Raw genomic sequence first — 19967 nt, 5'->3', positions numbered from 1 at the left:
AGGTTCAGGCATGGCCGAATGGCCAGCCCTCTCCATGATCAAGTGACCGAATGATCCAGGACTTAAAGTGGTCAAAAGATGTCTAATACAATAGTTAAATGTCCTATATATACTAGACTAGCTCCTAGGGTTTACATGAGTAAGTAATTGATGCATAAATCCACTTCCGGGGCCCACTTGGTGTATGTTTGGGCTGAGCTTGATCTATCCACGAGCTGAGGCGTTTCTTGGAGTTGAACTCTGAGTTATGACGTGTTTTGGGCGTTCAACTCCGGATCATGACGTTTTTCTGGCGTTTAACTCCAGACAGCAGCATGTACTTGGCGTTCAACGCCAAGTTACGTCGTCAATCTCCGAATAAAGTATGGACTATTATATATTGCTGGAAAGCCCTGGATGTCTACTTTCCAACGCCGTTGAGAGCGCGTCATTTGTAGTTCTGTAGCTCCAGAGAATCCATTTCGAGTGCAGGGAGGTCAGATTCCAACAACATCAGCAGTCCTTTTGTCAGCCTTCTTCAGAGTTTTGCTCAAATCCCTCAATTTCAGCCAGAATTTACCTGAAATCACAGAAAAACACACAAACTCATAGTAAAGTCCAGAAATGTGAATTTAACATAAAAACTAATGAAAACATCCCTAAAAGTAGCTTAAACTCACTAAAAACTATCTAAAAACAATGCCAAAAAGCGTATAAATTATCCGCTCATCACACATCTTTGCTGCAAGCCCTCATTGTAATCTACACTTCCTACAACATGATTATAACCAAACTCATAGCCAAAAGAGTGAGAATTCATAGTAATAAAAGCAAATAAAAACAAAAACTAATAAGAAATAATGAAAATAAACTCCTAAACTAGAAACAACTAACAAAAAAATAAAAAGGAAAAAATATTCACAATAACAAATAATAAGGTACACATTTGCAAGTCCCCGACAACGGTGCCAAAAATTGATGGGAGAAAAATGTCGGTAAAGATTTTTCACAATAAAATCGCGTTGCAGGTATAGTTCTAAACCAACAAATCAACCTTAATCAAACTTAAAATGTTTTTCACTTAAGCAAACCCAATAAAATTAACCGAAGTATTAAACCTCGGGTCGTCTCTCAAGGAATTGCAGGGAAGGGTTTATTATTCGTTATGATCAAGTATATTTTTGGGTTTTTTGAAATAAGGAACAAGAAAATATAATGGCAAGAAATTAAATTAATAACTAAGAAAACTCTTAACTAGGATTGAGAATTAAAAGTCATGTCCTCGTTATCGTCATCAATTGTGATGGTAATTGTATTTTGCTTTCACTTAGTTAACCTCTACAATGAAGGTAAGTCAAGTGAGGAAAATCAACTAAGGTTCACAAGTCCTAATCAAAGACTAGATTTAGTAAACACTAAGCCAATCAGCTATTTTCAATTATCCTTCAACAAAAGAATTTGATAACTCTATAGTCTCAACTACTCAATCCAAGTCAAGAATATAAAAAACTAATTTAAAATCCAACCAAGCATTTTATCAAACACTTGGAAGGCATAACATAAAAACATAGAAGAGTAACAAGGAATATTAAATTTAGACAACCAATTACAAACATCAATAACACAAATTAAAGAAAGCAATAATAACCATAGAAAATATAAATTGCATTAATATGGAAATTGAATCTAACATGAAACATTCATAAACTAAATTGTCAACATAAAGTTATAAACAAGGAAAATAAATAAACTAGAATGCTAGAACAAATAAAAGTAGACAAGAAACTAAATTAAAGGAACATTGAACCTGAAATTGAGAAAAAATTGAAAAGAAAATCCTAAAACCTAGAGAGAGAAAGCTCTAGAAAACTACATCTAAAACCTAAAGTGTGAATAATGAGAAGTGAATGAATGATTCCCCCACTCTGCAGTCTCTAATCTTTATTTTTGGGATTGAAACTAGGCCAAATATAGCCCAGAAATCACCCCCAGCGTTTCCTGATATGTGCAGCACGTGGCTCTGTCACGCGTACGCGTCGCTCACGCGTATGCGTCGCTAAACTTTCGCAAAGTCACGCGTACGCATGATCTACGCGTGCGCATTGCCTAACTTCATGGCAACTATGGCAAACTTTATGTCATTTTGAAGCCCCAGATGTTAGCTTTCTAACGGAACTGGAACCGCCTCATTTGGACTTCTGTAGCTCAAGTTACGGTCGATTAAGTATGAAGAGGTCAGGATTGACAGCTTTGCAATTCCTTCATTTCTTCATGAGTTCTCCATTTTCACATGCTTTTTCTTCAATCCCTCAATCCAATCTTTGCCTTTTAAATCTAAAATCACTTAAAAAAATATATCAAAGCATTGAATAGAATCAAGGTGAATTAAATTTAGCTATTTTAAGGCCTAAGAAGCATGTTTTCAATCATAGCACAAAATTAGGAAGGAAAATGTAAAACATGCGAATTACATGAATAAGTGTGAGAATGATAGGTAAAATCCACTAAATTAAGCACAAGATAAACCATAAAATAGCAGTTTATCAGACCTCCTTCCTGGCATTCAACGCCAGGTTCTCTACCATTGTGGGCATTGAACGCCTAGTGAGGGCTTCCTCACTGGCGTTCAGCGCCAGTCTCTTGGCCAGTTTGGGCGTTGAACGCCCAGTGAGGTCTTCCTCATTGGCGTTCAATGCCATCCCAATCTCTCTAGATTCGGCCTCATCCTCTATGGTGATGGCCTTGCACTCTTCTCTTGGGTTTACTTCAATGTTACTAGGAACAGTGTTAGGAGGCATCTCAGGGATTCTCTTGCTCAGTTGACCAACTTATATCTCCAAATTTCTAATGGAGGACCTTGTCTCAGTTATGAAACTATGAGTGGTTTCAGAGAGGCTGGAGACTAGAATGGCTAAGTAAGAAAGACTTTGCTTAGGAGTCTCCATATTCCCTTGAGAAGATAGGAATGGTAGCATGTTGTTGAACCTATCTTGGGTTCTTCCACCTTGATTGTTATTGAAACCTTACTGAGATTTCTGTTGGTCCTTCCATGAGAGGTTAGGATGATTCCTCCATGAAGGGTTGTAGGTGTTTCCATAGGGTTTTCCCATGTAATTCACCTCCTCCATGGTGGGTTGATCAGGATCATAAGCTTCTACTTCAGAGCAAGCTTCCTGAGTGCTGCCAGCTGCAACTTGCATTCCAGTCAAATACTGAGAGATCAAACTGACCTGCTATGTCAAGATCTTGTTCTGAGCCAAGATGGCATTCAAAGTGTCAACTTCAAGAATTCCTTTCTTCTAAGAGATTTCATTGTTCATAGAATTTCTCTCAGAGGTGTACATGAATTGGTTATTTGCAACTATCTTAATGAGTTCTCTTGCTTCTGCAGGCGTTTTCTTCAAGTGTAGTGATCCACCTGTAGAGCTTTCCAATGATATTTTGGACATCTCAGACAGACCATCATAGAAAATTCTTAGGATAGACCATTCTGAGAGCATGCCAAGAGGACACCTCCTGATCAGTTGCTTGTATCTTTTCCAAGCTTCATAGAGGGATTCACCTTCTTTTTGTCAAAAGTTTTGAACTTCCACTCTGATTTTGCTCATCCTTTGAGGAAGAAAGAATTTGGCCAAGAAAGCATTGACCAGCTTTTTCCAAGAGTCTAAGTTCTCTTTTGGTTGAGAATCTAACCATATTTTAGTTCTGTCTCTAACAGCAAAGAGAAAGAGCACAAGTTTGTAACCTCAGGATCCACTCCATTGGTCTTAACCATGTCACAAATTTGCAAGAATTCAGATAGGAATTAATGTGGATCTTCTAGTGGAAGTCCATAGAACTTGTAATTCTGTTACAAAAGAGAGACTAACTAAGGCTTAAACTCAAAATTGTTAGCTCCAATGGCAGATACAGAGATGCTTCTGCCATAAAAATCAGAGGTAAGCATGGTGAAGTCACCAAGAACCTTTCTTGCCTTTCCTTCATGATTAGGCTCGGCTACCACGTCTTCACCTTCCTGTTCGAAATTTTTTGAAAGGTTTCTTCCGGAGTATTGTGCTTTAACTTATTGTAAGCTCCTCCTTAAAGTCCTCCCAGGTTCAGGATCAAGATTAAAGAGAGGCTTTTATCCCTGTACCTGGTCATAAACAAGAAAACACAGATACAATAAGAAAGGAAGCTTCTATGCCAGAGGACAGAGAATTTCCAGTGGAATGTGAGGGATAAAAAAAGAAGAATGAAGATAGAAGAATGAGAAGAAGAATTTCGAATAAGAGAGAAGAAGAATTCGAAAATTAGAAGTAAAAAGATAAACAAGAATTAAAATATTTTTGTTTTTATTTTATTTATTAATGCAATTCGAAAATAGAAGCTAATTAATTAAAAAGATTTGAAAATTAATTGATGAATTTTTGAAAATATAAGAGAGAGATAGAAGAGAATTTTTGAAAATAGGAGAGAGAAAAATTAGTTAGGAAGTTTTGAAAAAGAAAAAAGAGAAAACAAGTAACTAAATACGAAAAGATTTGAAGACAAGATAAGATAGAAATTAGAAAAGATTCGAATTTAAAATTTGAAATTTGAAATTAATTTTGAATTTTGAATTTGACATTCGAATTTTGAAATTTGAATTTTAAATTTTAAATTTTATATTTTAAATTTTGAAATTTTAAATTTTGAGTTTTGAATTTGAAAAAAGATAAGATAAAGATTTGAAATATAGTTGATTTTTGAAAAGGTTTGATTTAGAAATTTGAAATTTGAAATTTAAATTTTTGAATTTTGAAATTTGAATTTTAATATTTGAATTTGAAATAAGATAAGATAAGATTTTGAATTTCAAAGAAAGATAAAAAGATAAGATAAGATTTTGAAAAAGATATGATTTTTGAAAAGATTTGATTTTGAAATTTAAAACTAAGGTAAGATAAGATAATGATTTTTTTAAAATTAAAATTTTAAAAATTGGTTGTAATTTTTAAAAATTGCAATTAAAGATAAGAAAAGATATTTTATGTTTTTTACTTTTTAATTTAATGAAGAAAGAGAAAAACAACAAAAAGACACAAAAACTTAAAATTTTTAGATCTAAGACACCTACTATGCGAAACTTTTAAAGAAAAATACAAAGGGACACCAAACTTAAAAATTTTAAAATCAAAACAAAAAGAAAAATAAGAACACTTTGAAGATCAAGAAGAACACTAAGAACAAAACTCAAAGAATTCAAAAAAAATAAGAAAATGCAAAGGACACCAAACTTAAAAATTTTGAAAACCAAAGACTCTAAATTTGAAAATTTTAAAGAAAAGACTCAAGAAGACACCAAACTTAAAGATTGACACTAGATTCAAACAAAAGACACTATTTTTAAAAATTTTAAAAAACCTCAAGGAAATTCAAAAATTCAACAAGAACAAAACCAAGAGACTCAAACTAAAAAGAAAGATTAATAAAGAAAAGAAAAGATTTTTGAGAAATTTTTTTTGAAATTTTTGAAAAAAAAGAAGAAAATAAAAGACTCAAACAAAATTAAAATTAATACCTAATCTAAGTAACAAGATAATCCGTCAGTTGTCCAAACTCGAGCAATCCCCGGCAACAGCACCAAAAACTTGGTGGCACGAATTCTCACACTTCGTACAACTGAACCAGCAAGTGCACTGGGTCATCCAAGTAATAGCTGAGCGAGTCAAGGTCGATCCCACAAGGATTGTGGTTTAAAGCAAGCTATGGTTATCTTGAATATCTTAGTCAGGCAAATAGAAGAAGAAGGTATTTTGTTTAATCGCATTAAAGGAAATAAAGAGAACTTAACTAGGTTGATATGTTTGCAATGATAAGAAGATGGTTAAGGCTTGGAGATGCTTTGTTCTTCTGGTTTTACTGTCTGCTTCAACTGTGAAAGATTTCTTCTATGGCAAGCTGTATGTGATCAACGCTGGTTGAGAGGTCGCCAATGCTCCTTCAGATCTGAACCCCAAGGTTAGCGTGGATCTATTCTGATTGAGAGTGAAGCTTCTGCAGTCCATTCTCCTTAATGATCCTACTCAAAATGCCATAGACAATGTCGAATCTTCCGGATCAGAGAATGTTGCGCCTTTATGTTCTAACCTCTACCACAAAGACTCTAATCTCCCCATACCTCGGCTGAACTGATGTCTCGAGAAGTCCCCCAACGAAGTCATGGATTAGTCGTCTAAGAGATGTATAATCAAGCTAGTGGTTCATCATTGTCCGATGAAAGACGCACTCTGAACCCATGTAGAATGAGATAACCTTGTTCCAGTTCAACGCATTCATAATGATGAAGAACGAAGATAATATTAGAATCGAGAATCAAACACGAATTGAAAAGAAAACAGATCCGGACAACATCTGCAGTGCTTTCTCTACCTCTGAATCAGGCTTTTACTCCAGCTCCTCAATTTTAGCCAAAAATTACCTGAAATTGCATAAAAACACAAAAAGTCAAAGTAGAATCCAAAAATGTGAATTTTGCACTAAAACCTATAAAACTTAATAAAACTTAGACAAAACATACTAAAAACTATATGAAAATGATGGCAAAAAGCGTATAAAATATCCGCTCATCAGCGACCTTAAGGCTGCTGAGTCAACTATTCAAGTTATAAATATCTTATACAGATAACTATGAAAGCTAGATATATTAAAACACAAGTAATAATATATATAGGAATAAATATATGTGAGTTACTAATATAAATGATATTAGTACCATAATGATTAAAGATATACAATAAAGTATTAGCAAAGTTAAGTTCACCGAAAAATACCGATATTTACTCATATAATAAAAATTATATAAAACTTCTAATTAATTTAAACTCTAGCTATCATAAAATCGATTATGTATAATACCTTGTTATAACAAAATTATATAATAATCTTAATTAATCCAAATTCAAATAATAATAATAATTTTAAAAATTAATTTAATTTTTTCTTATTAAAATAGTTTCTAATAAATAGTTCAAACTAATTGAATAAATCATAATTAGTTTAAACTTCAATAATCATAAAATTAATGTAATTACTTTTTAAAAAGTTTTTAAAATATAAAATTTAAAACTTAATAAGATACACAAAAATTTATTCATATTTAAATTTTAAAAAAAATACGGGAAGTTACAAGTTGCATCGGACTCGTCAGCCAAGTACATCCGACTTTTAAAATTGTTGAGGTGGTGTCTCAAGTTGGTTGTTCCGTCATAGAGGTCCATGTTAGGACATTTGAAGTTCTTAGAAACCTTAGCTCGCATGATCTCTTCAATGAACGGATCTTCTCCTCCAAGAGGGCTTTCCTTCCAATCCATCCAATTACTTCGACTTTGAAGGTCGGCCTCTAGTTTCGAGAACTTTTCTTCCTGCTCTCTTTGTCGTTGTACCTCTTTTCGCAAATATCTTTCAACTTCTCTTTGTCACTCAATCTCCTTCTCAAGTTGCTTTAATCAATCATGGTGCTCGTGCACAAGTTCCATGATCTCTATTGAATGAGGGGCTCTTCATTCTTGGGTGGATGAACGTCCGAATGGATTCTCCACGGTAGAGGATTTTCTAATGTACCCTCTCCGTGTGGACTACTCGCTCTTTCATGTCGTGGAGGTATCATGAGTGCTCGATTATCATTGTGAGGTTCTGGTTCTGACTCAGACGCCGTGTGGCCATCTTCGAACTGATTGTCCACCATGATTGGGTGTAGACTTTTAGGTCCCCGACAATGGCGCTAATATTTTGGGAGTTACCTGAAATGGTAACTTGGGTCTGAACGTGAGGTTCACAATCTCTTTAAGGTTGAGTCCAACGTCTTCGGATGCTAAGGTGCCACCATCCAACGTCGTAATGAAGGTGAGGGTGGTACCTGCAAGGGACTCTGATACTTAAGTTAGCAAGGGTTTAGCAGGAGTTTAGTAAATTGGGTTCTAAATATACCTGAAGGTGTTAGTGTATTCATAGTAGAAAAGATATCTACCTTTTAGAAGAGTTCCACTTTTGATAGTGAATAGCCATTCTCCTTTTTTTAAGAAAGTTATTTAAATCTCCCTTCTAAATAGATAAAAGGTATCTTAAAAGTTAGTTACTTATTCAAATAAGTAAAATTGAATTGTTGTTGTTGCGTCCGACCTTTATGAGGTCAGGTAGGTATAAATAAGGCTAGCTTTCTTGGGTAAATTTTTATTTATTTTGGGTCTGACTATATTTTTGGGTCAGGATATAAACAAAAGATTTGCATGATTATAGAAAATACCATAGTCAACATGCCTAAAAAAAGCGGTATATTTAATGTACAGTGCACAAATTGATTCAGATCGGTATAATGCATAATCATGTTTGTGAAACATGAATTATAAGTGGTGGTGGTATATTTTTTTATCATTGGATAAAAATCATAAATATTTTTTACTAATAAACAAATAATTTACAATGGCTTATAAGAACTCCTTTTAATAATATGTATATAATCAATTTTATTTATTGAAAGAGTTCTTGATCTTAAAATAAATATGTATAAATTTTTAGAGTTGTATCACATTGTGTAAGTTGTCAAAAAAAATTATTTTATGATAATAATTTTATTTTTGGAGAATAAGAGATTTTTTTATTTCAACTTCTAAGTACAAATTGAATGAGAATTTAGTTGTTCAAAAATAATTTCTTTCCTTTCGAGTTGGTATTTGTATTTATTTAATGTTTCATGCTCTAATTATTTTGCAAAAAGGTTCAACAACTCATATGGAGGATACTATTTAGAGTGGCATAAAGTGAAAGTTATAAACAACACTAATTAAACAATTGATATGGAGGATATTATTTACAGTGGCACAATATATTGTTATTACTTTTATAGGCAGTATTATTGTCTTTCTATTTTTAAATATTATATAAAAATTTTCCATTAAATAATTAAATAAATACATAAAATTTATTGTCTTAATTATTATCATGACAAATAATAAATTAAATATTTTTTTATTTTAATTCAAAATTTTGGTGGTGAAAAATATATTACCATAAAAGATAAGATATATTTATGAATTTATTAGTAACGTTGCCGTGTCCTATACGGAATAAGGATAATACATAAAATTATATAAATTTTTTATTAAATTTAAATAAAAAATATACATAGTAATTATTATTATAAATATTTTATAATTTAAAAATATTAAAAATAATTAATATTTATTTTAATCAATTTAAATTTATTGAATGGTCATCTTATTTGCCCGCTTAAGTAAATATTTGGAGTTTGAATCTCGCCTTGTGTGTATTACAATCCATTAGTTAGGCTGCGTTTGTTTAGAGACAGGACACTGAGACATGGACATAGAGACACACAATCATGTTTGGCAGAGGAGACATGGACAGAGACAGTGTATCCAGAGAAACTGAATTAGTGTATTTTGTATCCATCCTGACAGAAAGGACACAGGGATACTAACAAGGGATACAACTTATTTTTTATTTTTTTTCATTATTTTTGTTAATTTTTCATAATTATATTTTTTATTATTATATTTTTCATCTCAAATTTTTTGAATGAAAAAAAATATGAGAATAAATTAGATTTTTATAATTTGTTCTAGTTTATCACCAAACAGAATATAAGAACACAAAATTTTGTGTTTCTGTCCATCAATGTCTTGTCTTGTCCTGTTCTCAGTGTCTTGTCTTGTCTTGTTCTCAGAAACAAACGCAGCCTTAGCGACAGACCCTTAATAAATAGAGCATCAATATGTGGTGGATTAATTCTCGACTTGCCAAGTTAGGAAATCCATAGAAAAAAATTGTATTTGTCTTTAAAATAGATTAATTTTTCATTAATAAAAATACTTATGAATTTTTGTCTTTGTTGAAATTTACTTGGGACAATTTTATTTATTGTTATCGTATTCATTCTTGAAATCAAAATAATATGATCAACATTATTACTTGTTAAAACTTCACATTTTATGAAATAATTTTTAAATTTTCAAATTCATAAACTTATGTCATTACAAAAGTTATTAGATCGATTAATATTTTTTGGTAATATGGTGTATCGAAACACCATCGTTGAGTATTAGTTAGTGTGAAAAGAAACTGATAGCAACTTTTGTTATTCAATATATAATTTATTCAATTGAAAAATAAATTAATATGGTAATGAGGACTCAGGAGAGCGTGAGAAACCCACTTTCCATCCCTCATTCCTATTTAAAAAAAAATGTCCCCGTTCTTTCTCCATCATTGCAAGTTCCTGTTTAATTACCCCTTAGAGAACGTAGATCTCTTTGGGTATCTACGAATATTCTTTGAAAATTTTTAAAAAAATTAACACAAAAAGACATAATATAATAAATCATAAAATAATCAATTCAATATAATTCAACACAATTTATAACATATTCGTTATGAAAAATAACATTTCAAAAGGAGAAAACATAAAAGAATAATCCAACATAATAACATAACATAATTTTTTAGGACGATACTGAGCGACATAGTGACGGACTTGATGAGAGGTAGAGAAAGTGAGTTAGAGAGAGAGGATCAAGGCTGAGAATGAGTTTGGAAGAAAAAGAAAAAATTCGAATTGGTGACAGAAATTAGGATTACTAAATTCAAGAAATAGATTTACGTATATATAAATTAGGATAAATTAATAATTTTATATTCACGTATATTTAATAAGTTTTATGGGGCGGGTACTTATGTCCGTTCTCCTATTAGGAGTGACAAACGGAAAAATCCATCCTGTCTCGCCAAAAGCCCGTCCCGCCTAGTAAGACGGTCCTGAATTTTTTCCCCGCCCGCCTAATGGTAGGCTGGCGGGATCTCCTTTTTTTATAAGGCATTAAATATTAAACAATATATATAATTTCACAACAATTTCAATAAATTTATAATTTCTAAAAACATAAAAAAATTATAATTTTTAAATTCATGTACATTAACGTCTTTATAATTATAAATAATTTTTTTGAAACAAAATAATAAAACCAGCATTGTTCAAAGCAAAACAAATATTATCCAAAATATAACTTAGAACTTCTTCAATTATCATCTTCATCATTTTGTATATCAATAATATCATAGAAATTTGTAAAAAAATGGCTCTACCAAAATAAAAGCTTGGCCCAACAGGAAAGCCTGCCCCACCTCGGCAAAGCCCGCCAAATCCCGTGGATTAGGCGGTGCAGGGTAGGCGAGATTTTTCAGTTTGGTGGCCATAAATTTCCAGCCCAACCCGCATTTTTTAGCGGGTTATACGACCAGCTCGACAGATTTCGACCCGTTTGCCACCCCTAGTCCCCATTCATTTTCGCATGGCAGGTCGTGAGGATTTCAGAAGTCCCCATCTAGCTCCAAAATGTAAGTAATCCCTGTAAATACCCATTTCAGCTGTTTTTATAATCATCCTTATTGCTAGCATTCATTGGTTCGTAACGTGGAGCTATTCTAGCCACTCAATAAATTCTTAGATAATCAAAGTTTAGGTTATCTCATTTTTATAAAGTTACATGTATCCTTGTTATAACAATATTAATAAAAGATAAATGAATAAACACTAAACTATTGTTTGGATATAAGATAAAAAATAAGAGGAAAGAAAATGGAAAGAAAAGTATATTTTTTTTGTGTGCTGTTTAGATGAAAAAAAAATGAATGAAAAGAAAATAGAGGAAAAATTTTCTTTTGCTTGAATGGAAGGAAAAGTAAGAAGAGAAAAAATTAAAATAGAGAAAAATTATATTAATGTTTTTATATATTATATATAAATTATATTTGAAATGGTAACTCTGTATTTTTATCCATGTTTGCACTTTTGAATCAGTTTTCTTCGCAACTTTGAAGAGAAAAAATTTACGTGAGCTTCATATACACTTTTATATTTTTCATTCAATTTCTTTGTTGAACTAAATAATGAAAAATTGATTTTTCCATCCATTTTCTTCCCAGCATGTTATTTCTCTACAAATTCTTCTAATCTAAACAATGCATAAATATGTCACATTTTTTATATATATAACAATAACTAATATCACATATTAGGCTAATTTACATTGATAAATCAAAGTCTCCTTAAAATTATCTGAATCCCCTAAATCCAATAATGTTGCCTAGTTGTCTCCATTTAAATCAAATTTAATGAATTCGAATTACGATAATAAGTAATAAATCTAATTTGTATTTAATAATTTACCTCTAACTTATGGTAAAAATGTAAGATATGATGCCAAAAAAAATCAAAACGTCGTAAATTTTTTACTAACAAAAAAAATATATTTTTTATTTTTTAGACACATATCTATATTTTTAAGTTATACATTTTGATTTATATAAATTAATGATAATTAAATTTAAAAAAATACTAATTAATAAAGGAATAAAATTTAAGATAAATATGTCCTGAACAAATTGAAATAAAATAAAGACTTTTAATTATGATCATTAATTATAATTACATATATTTACTTCAAGATTTATACTTCGAAAACACAGTATATTAATATTTAGTATTTTTATTTTTTAATTTTATACTATCACAAACATTAGTTACTCTCCAATAATGATGATACTTTTAAAAAAATAAACATTACTAAATTATCTTAGAATTATATAATAATTTTCAACATAACAAAAAAAATATACAATTACCTAAAATATAATATTTGTGTAGTAACTAAAATTTAATTCTCAATATAAAAAATTAAAGTTTGAGTTTAATCATAGCAAGCGTTCAAGTTTAAATTTTTATAAATTAATTTATTTGTGTTAAAGTGAATTGCGCAATAAAAAATTCATAAAAATTTCATATATTGAAGTAGACAATAATTTATTTGTAAATACAAAAAATGTATTGAATAAGTAAGAAATTATTTTATTTTAATTTGGTCCATAATTCACATGATTTGAATTTAGTTATTTTAATTTGGTCCATAATTCACATGATTTGAATTTAGCTCAATATATATGATTTGATTTGATTTGATTTAATTGTTAGTTGAAAGTATCTCAGTTGCCTATTTTATTCATAGATTTATTATTTTAATGACTAATAAATTAATCAAATTAATTAATTAGTACACACAATAAATTTGGGTTAATAAATTTAAAAAAATAAATTAAAAATACAACAGAATATTAAAATAAATAAATTAGAAAATACTACAAAATCAAAGTGATATAAATTATAATAAATTATATAATATTTAAATATTTAATCAAATTAATTAGTTGATATAGTTAATTTATCGTAATAACTTATAGTTAATGAGTTAAAAGAAATAAATCGGAAAACATTCTCAAAAGCATGCTACATCAGGTTCATCATTAAGTACAAAAGTTCGATTTTTATATAATAGAATAGATAAATTTAAATGCGTAATATTATTCTTATTAAAATTATCTAATTATATTTATGCAACTTAAACTTTTAAAGAAGATTATTAATGACATCTTATTGGTCAAAAAACTTATTAATGACTCTAGAGTCTAGATAACTTGATGTAAATTTTTTTATATTTTACATTAACTTTAGATAAAAAAAATTAGTTCTGACATATAATTGAAAACTTAAAATGCTAAGATATAATCTAAATATAATAAAAAATAAATCATATAAATAGAGATTTTGTATAATAGGTAGAGTTAAATTCAAGAATAACGATGTTTTTTAATTAATTTTTTTAATTTATTCAATAATAATAATAATATATTTGTCTAACTTAATTTAATTTTCTCGTAGACAATTCCTAATATATTTTATATTCATCTACATTTAAAAAAAAAGAAAGAAATGAAGGATATATAATCTTTAACACGGTGCTCTTTTATATATTTAGAAATCTGGAAAAAAAGCCTTGAAAAACTAAATAGTCACCTAACTTTTCTTGCTCTCAATTCTATGATCTCGCTCCCAAAACCCGAGGAGAGTAGAATATTGCTTGACTTGCTTTCGAATGCAATAGAGAAGAATATACAACTTCCATCTCGTTGCCGTTATTCCACCTGTCCAGTCACTACTGTTGTCGTGTCTGCTTTGTCGCCGTGTGCGTTGCTATGCGTCATCTAATTTAATAAATTTAATTAGAATAAATAATAAATTATTTATTTTATTTTAGACTTTATGAATGAAAAAAATCAATTCACTGATATAATGAATTACAATTAACGTAGTCTAATTAATTAAGTAATATAAATTTTAATAAATTATATTAATATTTAAATATTCAATCAAATCAATTAGTTAATATAATTAAGTCATTGTAATAAATTGTATTTAATGAGTTAAAATAATTAAATCGAGAAACACTCTCCAGAAGATGCCACGTCAGCTCCATCATTAAGTGCAGACGATTTTTATATAATAGAATAGATTTCTACTATGCTTCCTCGTTATATATAAATTTAAATTAAAATAAACTTGCATCTTATCGTTACTTATCAATGTAGAAAGCATTGAGAAGATTACAATATCGCTTCCCCTATCTTCTTGTTCCTCTATCTACCTTCGTGTTCGGTTAGGGTTTACAGAACCTCCAAAATCTCCTCCTCTTCCTTCAATTGCCACTCGCCACCGCCACACCTATCACGTCCACCGTCCACCATAACAAATGCGTTTTATCGGTCCATGATTGAACCCTATCTAGCCGCATCACACAGCATCGCAATTCCTCAGCACTTTTCCTTTTTTCGTAGCTTGTGAAACCACAAGCAGTGTTTGATACGGTACCATACTTTTGTTCCTTCTGTTTTGAGCAATACGTTTTCTTCTTTTTCATTCTTTTGGCCATTGATATGCAGATAAATACAAAATAATTCGTGCACTGTGTCCTCTTAAGTTCCCCTTACCTGTTCAAAATCCGAAATTTAGCCTGGCATTGTTGTTTTCTATTTTAACTATTTTTTTCACAGTTGAATTTTCATGAATTGATGTCGTTGACATTTCCGTTTTTTTTTTTTCAAAAAAGATTATTAGCTTTCTTGTAAATTCAGCTTCAATGAGTAATATGTTGGATGCAGTGGTGCAACTCCTAAAGTTCAAAATTGAAATGTTAATGGGTTTTAAAATGTCCAAAATTTCTTGAAGATGGTTTTCTAAGTTTAAGTTCTCTGTATATTTTATGTAGTATTTTCTAGTTTTTTCTTTTCATAAATCAAATTTTATCATTTTTTCTCGAAGTAACTTATACAATGAAAAATGCCTAACGCATTATTGATACTCAAATAATAGAAATAATATATTAATAAATAAAAAATATTATTAAAAGTTAAATATACAGATAAAAAAATTATAACTTGCAAAAATATCTCTAAAATTTATTACATAAATATTAAAAGTCATGTATTTATATAAATTAAATTATATTAAATTGTAAGATATTTAGATATTTAATTAAATTTAAAAATAAATGGTATGCCAATTTAAATAATTTAGATTGAAGATAAAAAAATATATAATCAAATTATATCATATAATATAACATTTCTATAAGTTTCTTTTATAAGATATTTAATACAAAAATATTTATCATCATCTGTTTAACGTAACAATTTAAATTTAGGAGAATTGTTCAAAAAAACACCTTTTTCGAATTATTTATTGTTAATATCAGGTCAATTTCATAACATTCAATAATAACATAAATGATTATATTTGAACCACAAAGTTAACCTAAAATAAAATATAGAAATTGATGAGAACAAAATATTAAGACAAAAAATGATTAGAAGCTGAAAAATAGAAAAAAATATCAAATTTAAATAATGTCAAAAAGAATCTAATATATAAGGATGTAAATTGTAAAAATAGAGGGATACATATATAAAGAAGAATAGCATGCATAAACGTTTTTTCACTATATCATAATTTGCTCCAGCTATACGATGAATTCAGCGCATTCAGCAGCTCCAAAAGTTTGCATCGGTGCACCTCGAACACATGACCTGATTTCTTAAGCTGTAAGTATGCCGAGCACATTGTCGTCCAATTCCATTAGCAACGGTAATGCCTAAATTAAGACATTTTCGAGTTATAAACAAACAATCAACGAAATACTATTTATCCATAAAAAAAAATTTTACATAAAAAAAAGAAGAAAAGAAGAGTTATAATAGCAAGAGCGATAAAAATGATGATTCTTATCATTTTCTTTGGCCGTATATATATAAAAGACCAAAAAATCATCTTTATCTAACAAAATTAATTTGTATTTATTGCATTTAATTTGAATAAGCAAGAAATTATCATATTTTAGTTTAGTATTTAATTCACATGATTTGAATTTGACTTAATACATATAATTTAATTTGATTTAATCATTAGTTAAAAATATCTCCATTGCTTATTTTATTTATAGATTTATTATTTTAATTATTTATAATTTAATCAAATCAATTAATTAATATACATAATTTATACCTAATTTGATTTAATAAATTAAAAATACTACCAAAATATTAAAAGAAATAAATTAGGAAATACTATTAAAACAAATTGATATAAATTATAATTATTATGTAATATTTAAATATCTGATCAAATCAATTAGTTGATATAATTAATCTCATAATAAATTGTATTTAATGAGTTAAAAAAATAAATCGAGAAACACTCTCAAAAGCATGCCACGTCAGCTCCATCATTAAGTGTAGAAATCCGATTTTTATATAATAGAATCGAATAGACGTTAATTCATCTATAGTATATAAATAAATAAAATTAGAATAAATAAGAATTTATTTATTTTATTTTAGACTTTATAAATGAAAAGACTAATTCACTAATATAACGAATTATAATTAGAGAAAAACTCTGCGTACAAGCGATTAGGGCTTGTAAGTATTACAAGTCAATTAAACTCTAACCCCCAAAATTCGCTGCAAGTGCTACATCCTTTACACGCGCTACATCCCTTCTTCTTCTCCTTCTTTTTCGATCGTTCTTTTCTCCTCCTTTCTCACTGGTTTGTTCTTCGTCGTTGACGTTAGTTCCTCCACATACTGTTACGACACGTTTTCATTGCACCTTCTTCTTCTTCTTGCTGCACGTTCTTCTTCCTCTTCCTCTTCTTCTTCTTCTTTTCTTTTGTATCGTTTGGGTGTATTTCTGTAATCTCTTGGGTGTATTTTATGTAATCGTTTGGGTGTATTTCTGTAATCTCTTGGGTGTATTTTATGTAATCGTTTGCGTGTATTTCTGTAATGCTTGCCATTTTTTATGAAATAAAAAATACACCCATAGATATCAGTAAGATACACCCATAGATATGAGTCAGATACACCCATAGATCCTTTTGAAGATAATGGAACTTCAGAAATACACCCAAACGATTACAGAAATACACCCAAATGATTATAGAAATACACCCAAAGGATTACAGAAAATACACCCAAACGGTTACAAGAATTCACCCAAACGATTATAGGAATACACCCAAAGGGTTACAGAAAATACACCCAAAGGATTTAAGAAAATACACCCAAAATTTGTTGAAGTACATCTTATGCATAATTTAGAACTCTTTCTCTTTCTCCTCCTCATCTTCTGCTGCTTCTTCTTCTTCAAAAACGATTTTACCATGAAAAATTGAAAAAAACGAGAAAACAGAAAGAAAAGACGTAAATGAAGAAGAAGAAGAAGAGGAAAACGAGGAAGAAGAACGTGCAGAAACGAAAGAAAAGGAGAAGAAGAAGAGTAAGAGGAAGAAGAACGTGCAGCAAGAAGAAGAAGAAGAATTTCAGAAACCATGAAAATCGGAAAAAAAACGAAGAGGAAGAGGAAGAGGAAGAGGAAGAGGAAGACGAAGAAGAAGAAGAAGAAGAAGAGAAGAAGAAGAAGAAGAAGAAGAAGACGAAGAGGAACCGTTTGAGTGGGGCGCGTGTAGTTACACTCCATTCAAAATGAGTTAATGTGCGTGTTAATGAAGTTTGGGCTGATAACTTGTAAAACTTGTACGGCCTTTTTACTTGTATGTGTAGCAGGCCCCTGTAGTATAATTAATTAAGTAATATAAATTATAATAAATTATATTAAGAAAAGAAATATTTAAATATCTAATCAAATCAATTTGTTAATATAATTAATTCAGTGCAATAAATTGTATTGAACAAGTTAAAACAATTAAATCGAAAAACATTCTCCGAAACATGCCACGTCAGCTTTATCATTAAGTGCAGACATCCGATTTTTATATAATAGAATAGAATAGACGGATATCTAAAAGAAACACCTTGAGTAATTATTTTTTGTTATTTTAACTTTGTGTATATCTTTTACAATAATTACTATTTTAACATCAATATTTTCTTAATGAGTATACACATATTTTTTTTGTTTTATTAATTAAAAATAATTTAAATATATGATTAATTAATAATAACTATATTTTTATACATGTGTCAAAAGTGTTTAGTATACGAATAGTTTTTTTCATGGGTTTCGTATTTTAATTAATATAATTATTTTTTTATTAAAATATTAACCTTTTTAAAATGATACATAATATATTAGAGTATATAGTAGTATTTATTTTTATAAACATATATATCTGCTTAATAATGTATATTTAGGACTCTAAATGCTAACCTCAGATATTCAAGTTACACTTATAATATAATATTCATATACATATTGGTTAGATATATTTTATATATATTAAATATTAACTTGGGATAATTACACAAATTGAAATAAATGATTCAAATATTAAATAAGTAAAGTCTAATAATATATAAAGAGCAACAATTTCAATAGTTAATTTTATTTTTATATAACAGCAAATATATTTATTTATTTATTATTTTAATTAGTTAAAATGTGCTCTAAAAAATAGTAAAAAAAAGTTATCATATGAAAAAAATTCATTAAAACATACAAATTAAGTAACCACTCTAAATTTCATATACTTATTTTTTTGTAATTGATTAAACATTAATAACATTTATATAATAAAACGTAGTAACCATTTAATTTGTACAATGTGCAAAAAACTTTATTATTCATGAGTAAACTCCTTTGCACATAGCTTAAGAAACAAAAAATAAAATAGATTTATGAAACAGCATGCACAAAGGACGAGAAACGTACTAAAAAAATATTTTAAATATTTAATTTTACCTGTTCTTAATGGTTGATTTATCTATTTTTTAAATTTAGTTAAAAATATGTTTTAAAGATTATCACTTGAAAAAATTTTATTAATCAAATTAAATATTAATATAATAAAAGAAATTAATTACTTAATTTCTCTATATACTAAATAAATTAATTCTTTCAATAAATATATATTAATTTTTTTATAAATAAACTATACATAAATACAATAAAATAGATTAAGTACATGATCCGCATATAGCACAAATTATACGATAGGAGTCTAATAATATAAATAATGTCACTTAGTTAAAATTTGTTGTTTGTATAATTCGAATATAAATTATTTTTATTAAAGGTTTAAGTTTTTTGAATTGTACGAGAATAACAGTGTAACAATATTTATTTAAAAATATAAACATAACAGTTTTTACATTTAAATGGAATCTGCTAATATGGATTACAAAAATAATAAAATTATTTTAGTCTTTATAAGTAGAGAAAGAAATAATCTTATACATTGTATAATAAATTTTTATTACAAAAATTTTTTGAAATTAAAAATAATAACTATTAATATTAATATTAATGAATTGATAACAACAAATATTTAAAATGAAATAATATTTGGTCCAGACGTAACTAAAATTTTACACTGGTATATACAATATATTTAAAAAGTCTAAACAAAACTTTAAATTATCAACTTTTTTTAAAGTTAAATACTTAAATCTTAAATCTTAAAGTAGTGCCTAAACTTACACTTAAACCTCAAAATGATCTTTAAAATTAATAATTACTCAAATTCGTTCTTGAAATTGTCCTCTAAAATTCATAGTAGCCTTTAAAATAATTTTCGTCCATCTTTATTATTGAAGAGGACTAAATC

General features: G+C 28.6%; 1 protein-coding gene and 1 non-coding gene across 2 annotated transcripts in view; both read left to right on the top strand.

Moving 5' to 3' along the window:
- The window catches only part of LOC110279279 (D-3-phosphoglycerate dehydrogenase 2, chloroplastic), a 35410-nt gene that overhangs the window by 9103 nt on the left and 6340 nt on the right, over positions 1–19967 (top strand).
- LOC127746054 (small nucleolar RNA R71) lies at positions 3473–3581 on the top strand. The gene has a single exon (XR_008007675.1). It is a non-coding gene; the product is annotated as a small nucleolar RNA R71 (small nucleolar RNA).

Source organism: Arachis duranensis, chromosome 3 (genome assembly GCF_000817695.3).
Source record: "Arachis duranensis cultivar V14167 chromosome 3, aradu.V14167.gnm2.J7QH, whole genome shotgun sequence".
Classification (NCBI taxonomy): Eukaryota; Viridiplantae; Streptophyta; class Magnoliopsida; order Fabales; family Fabaceae; genus Arachis; species Arachis duranensis.
This window is presented reverse-complemented; position numbering and strand designations above follow the sequence as displayed.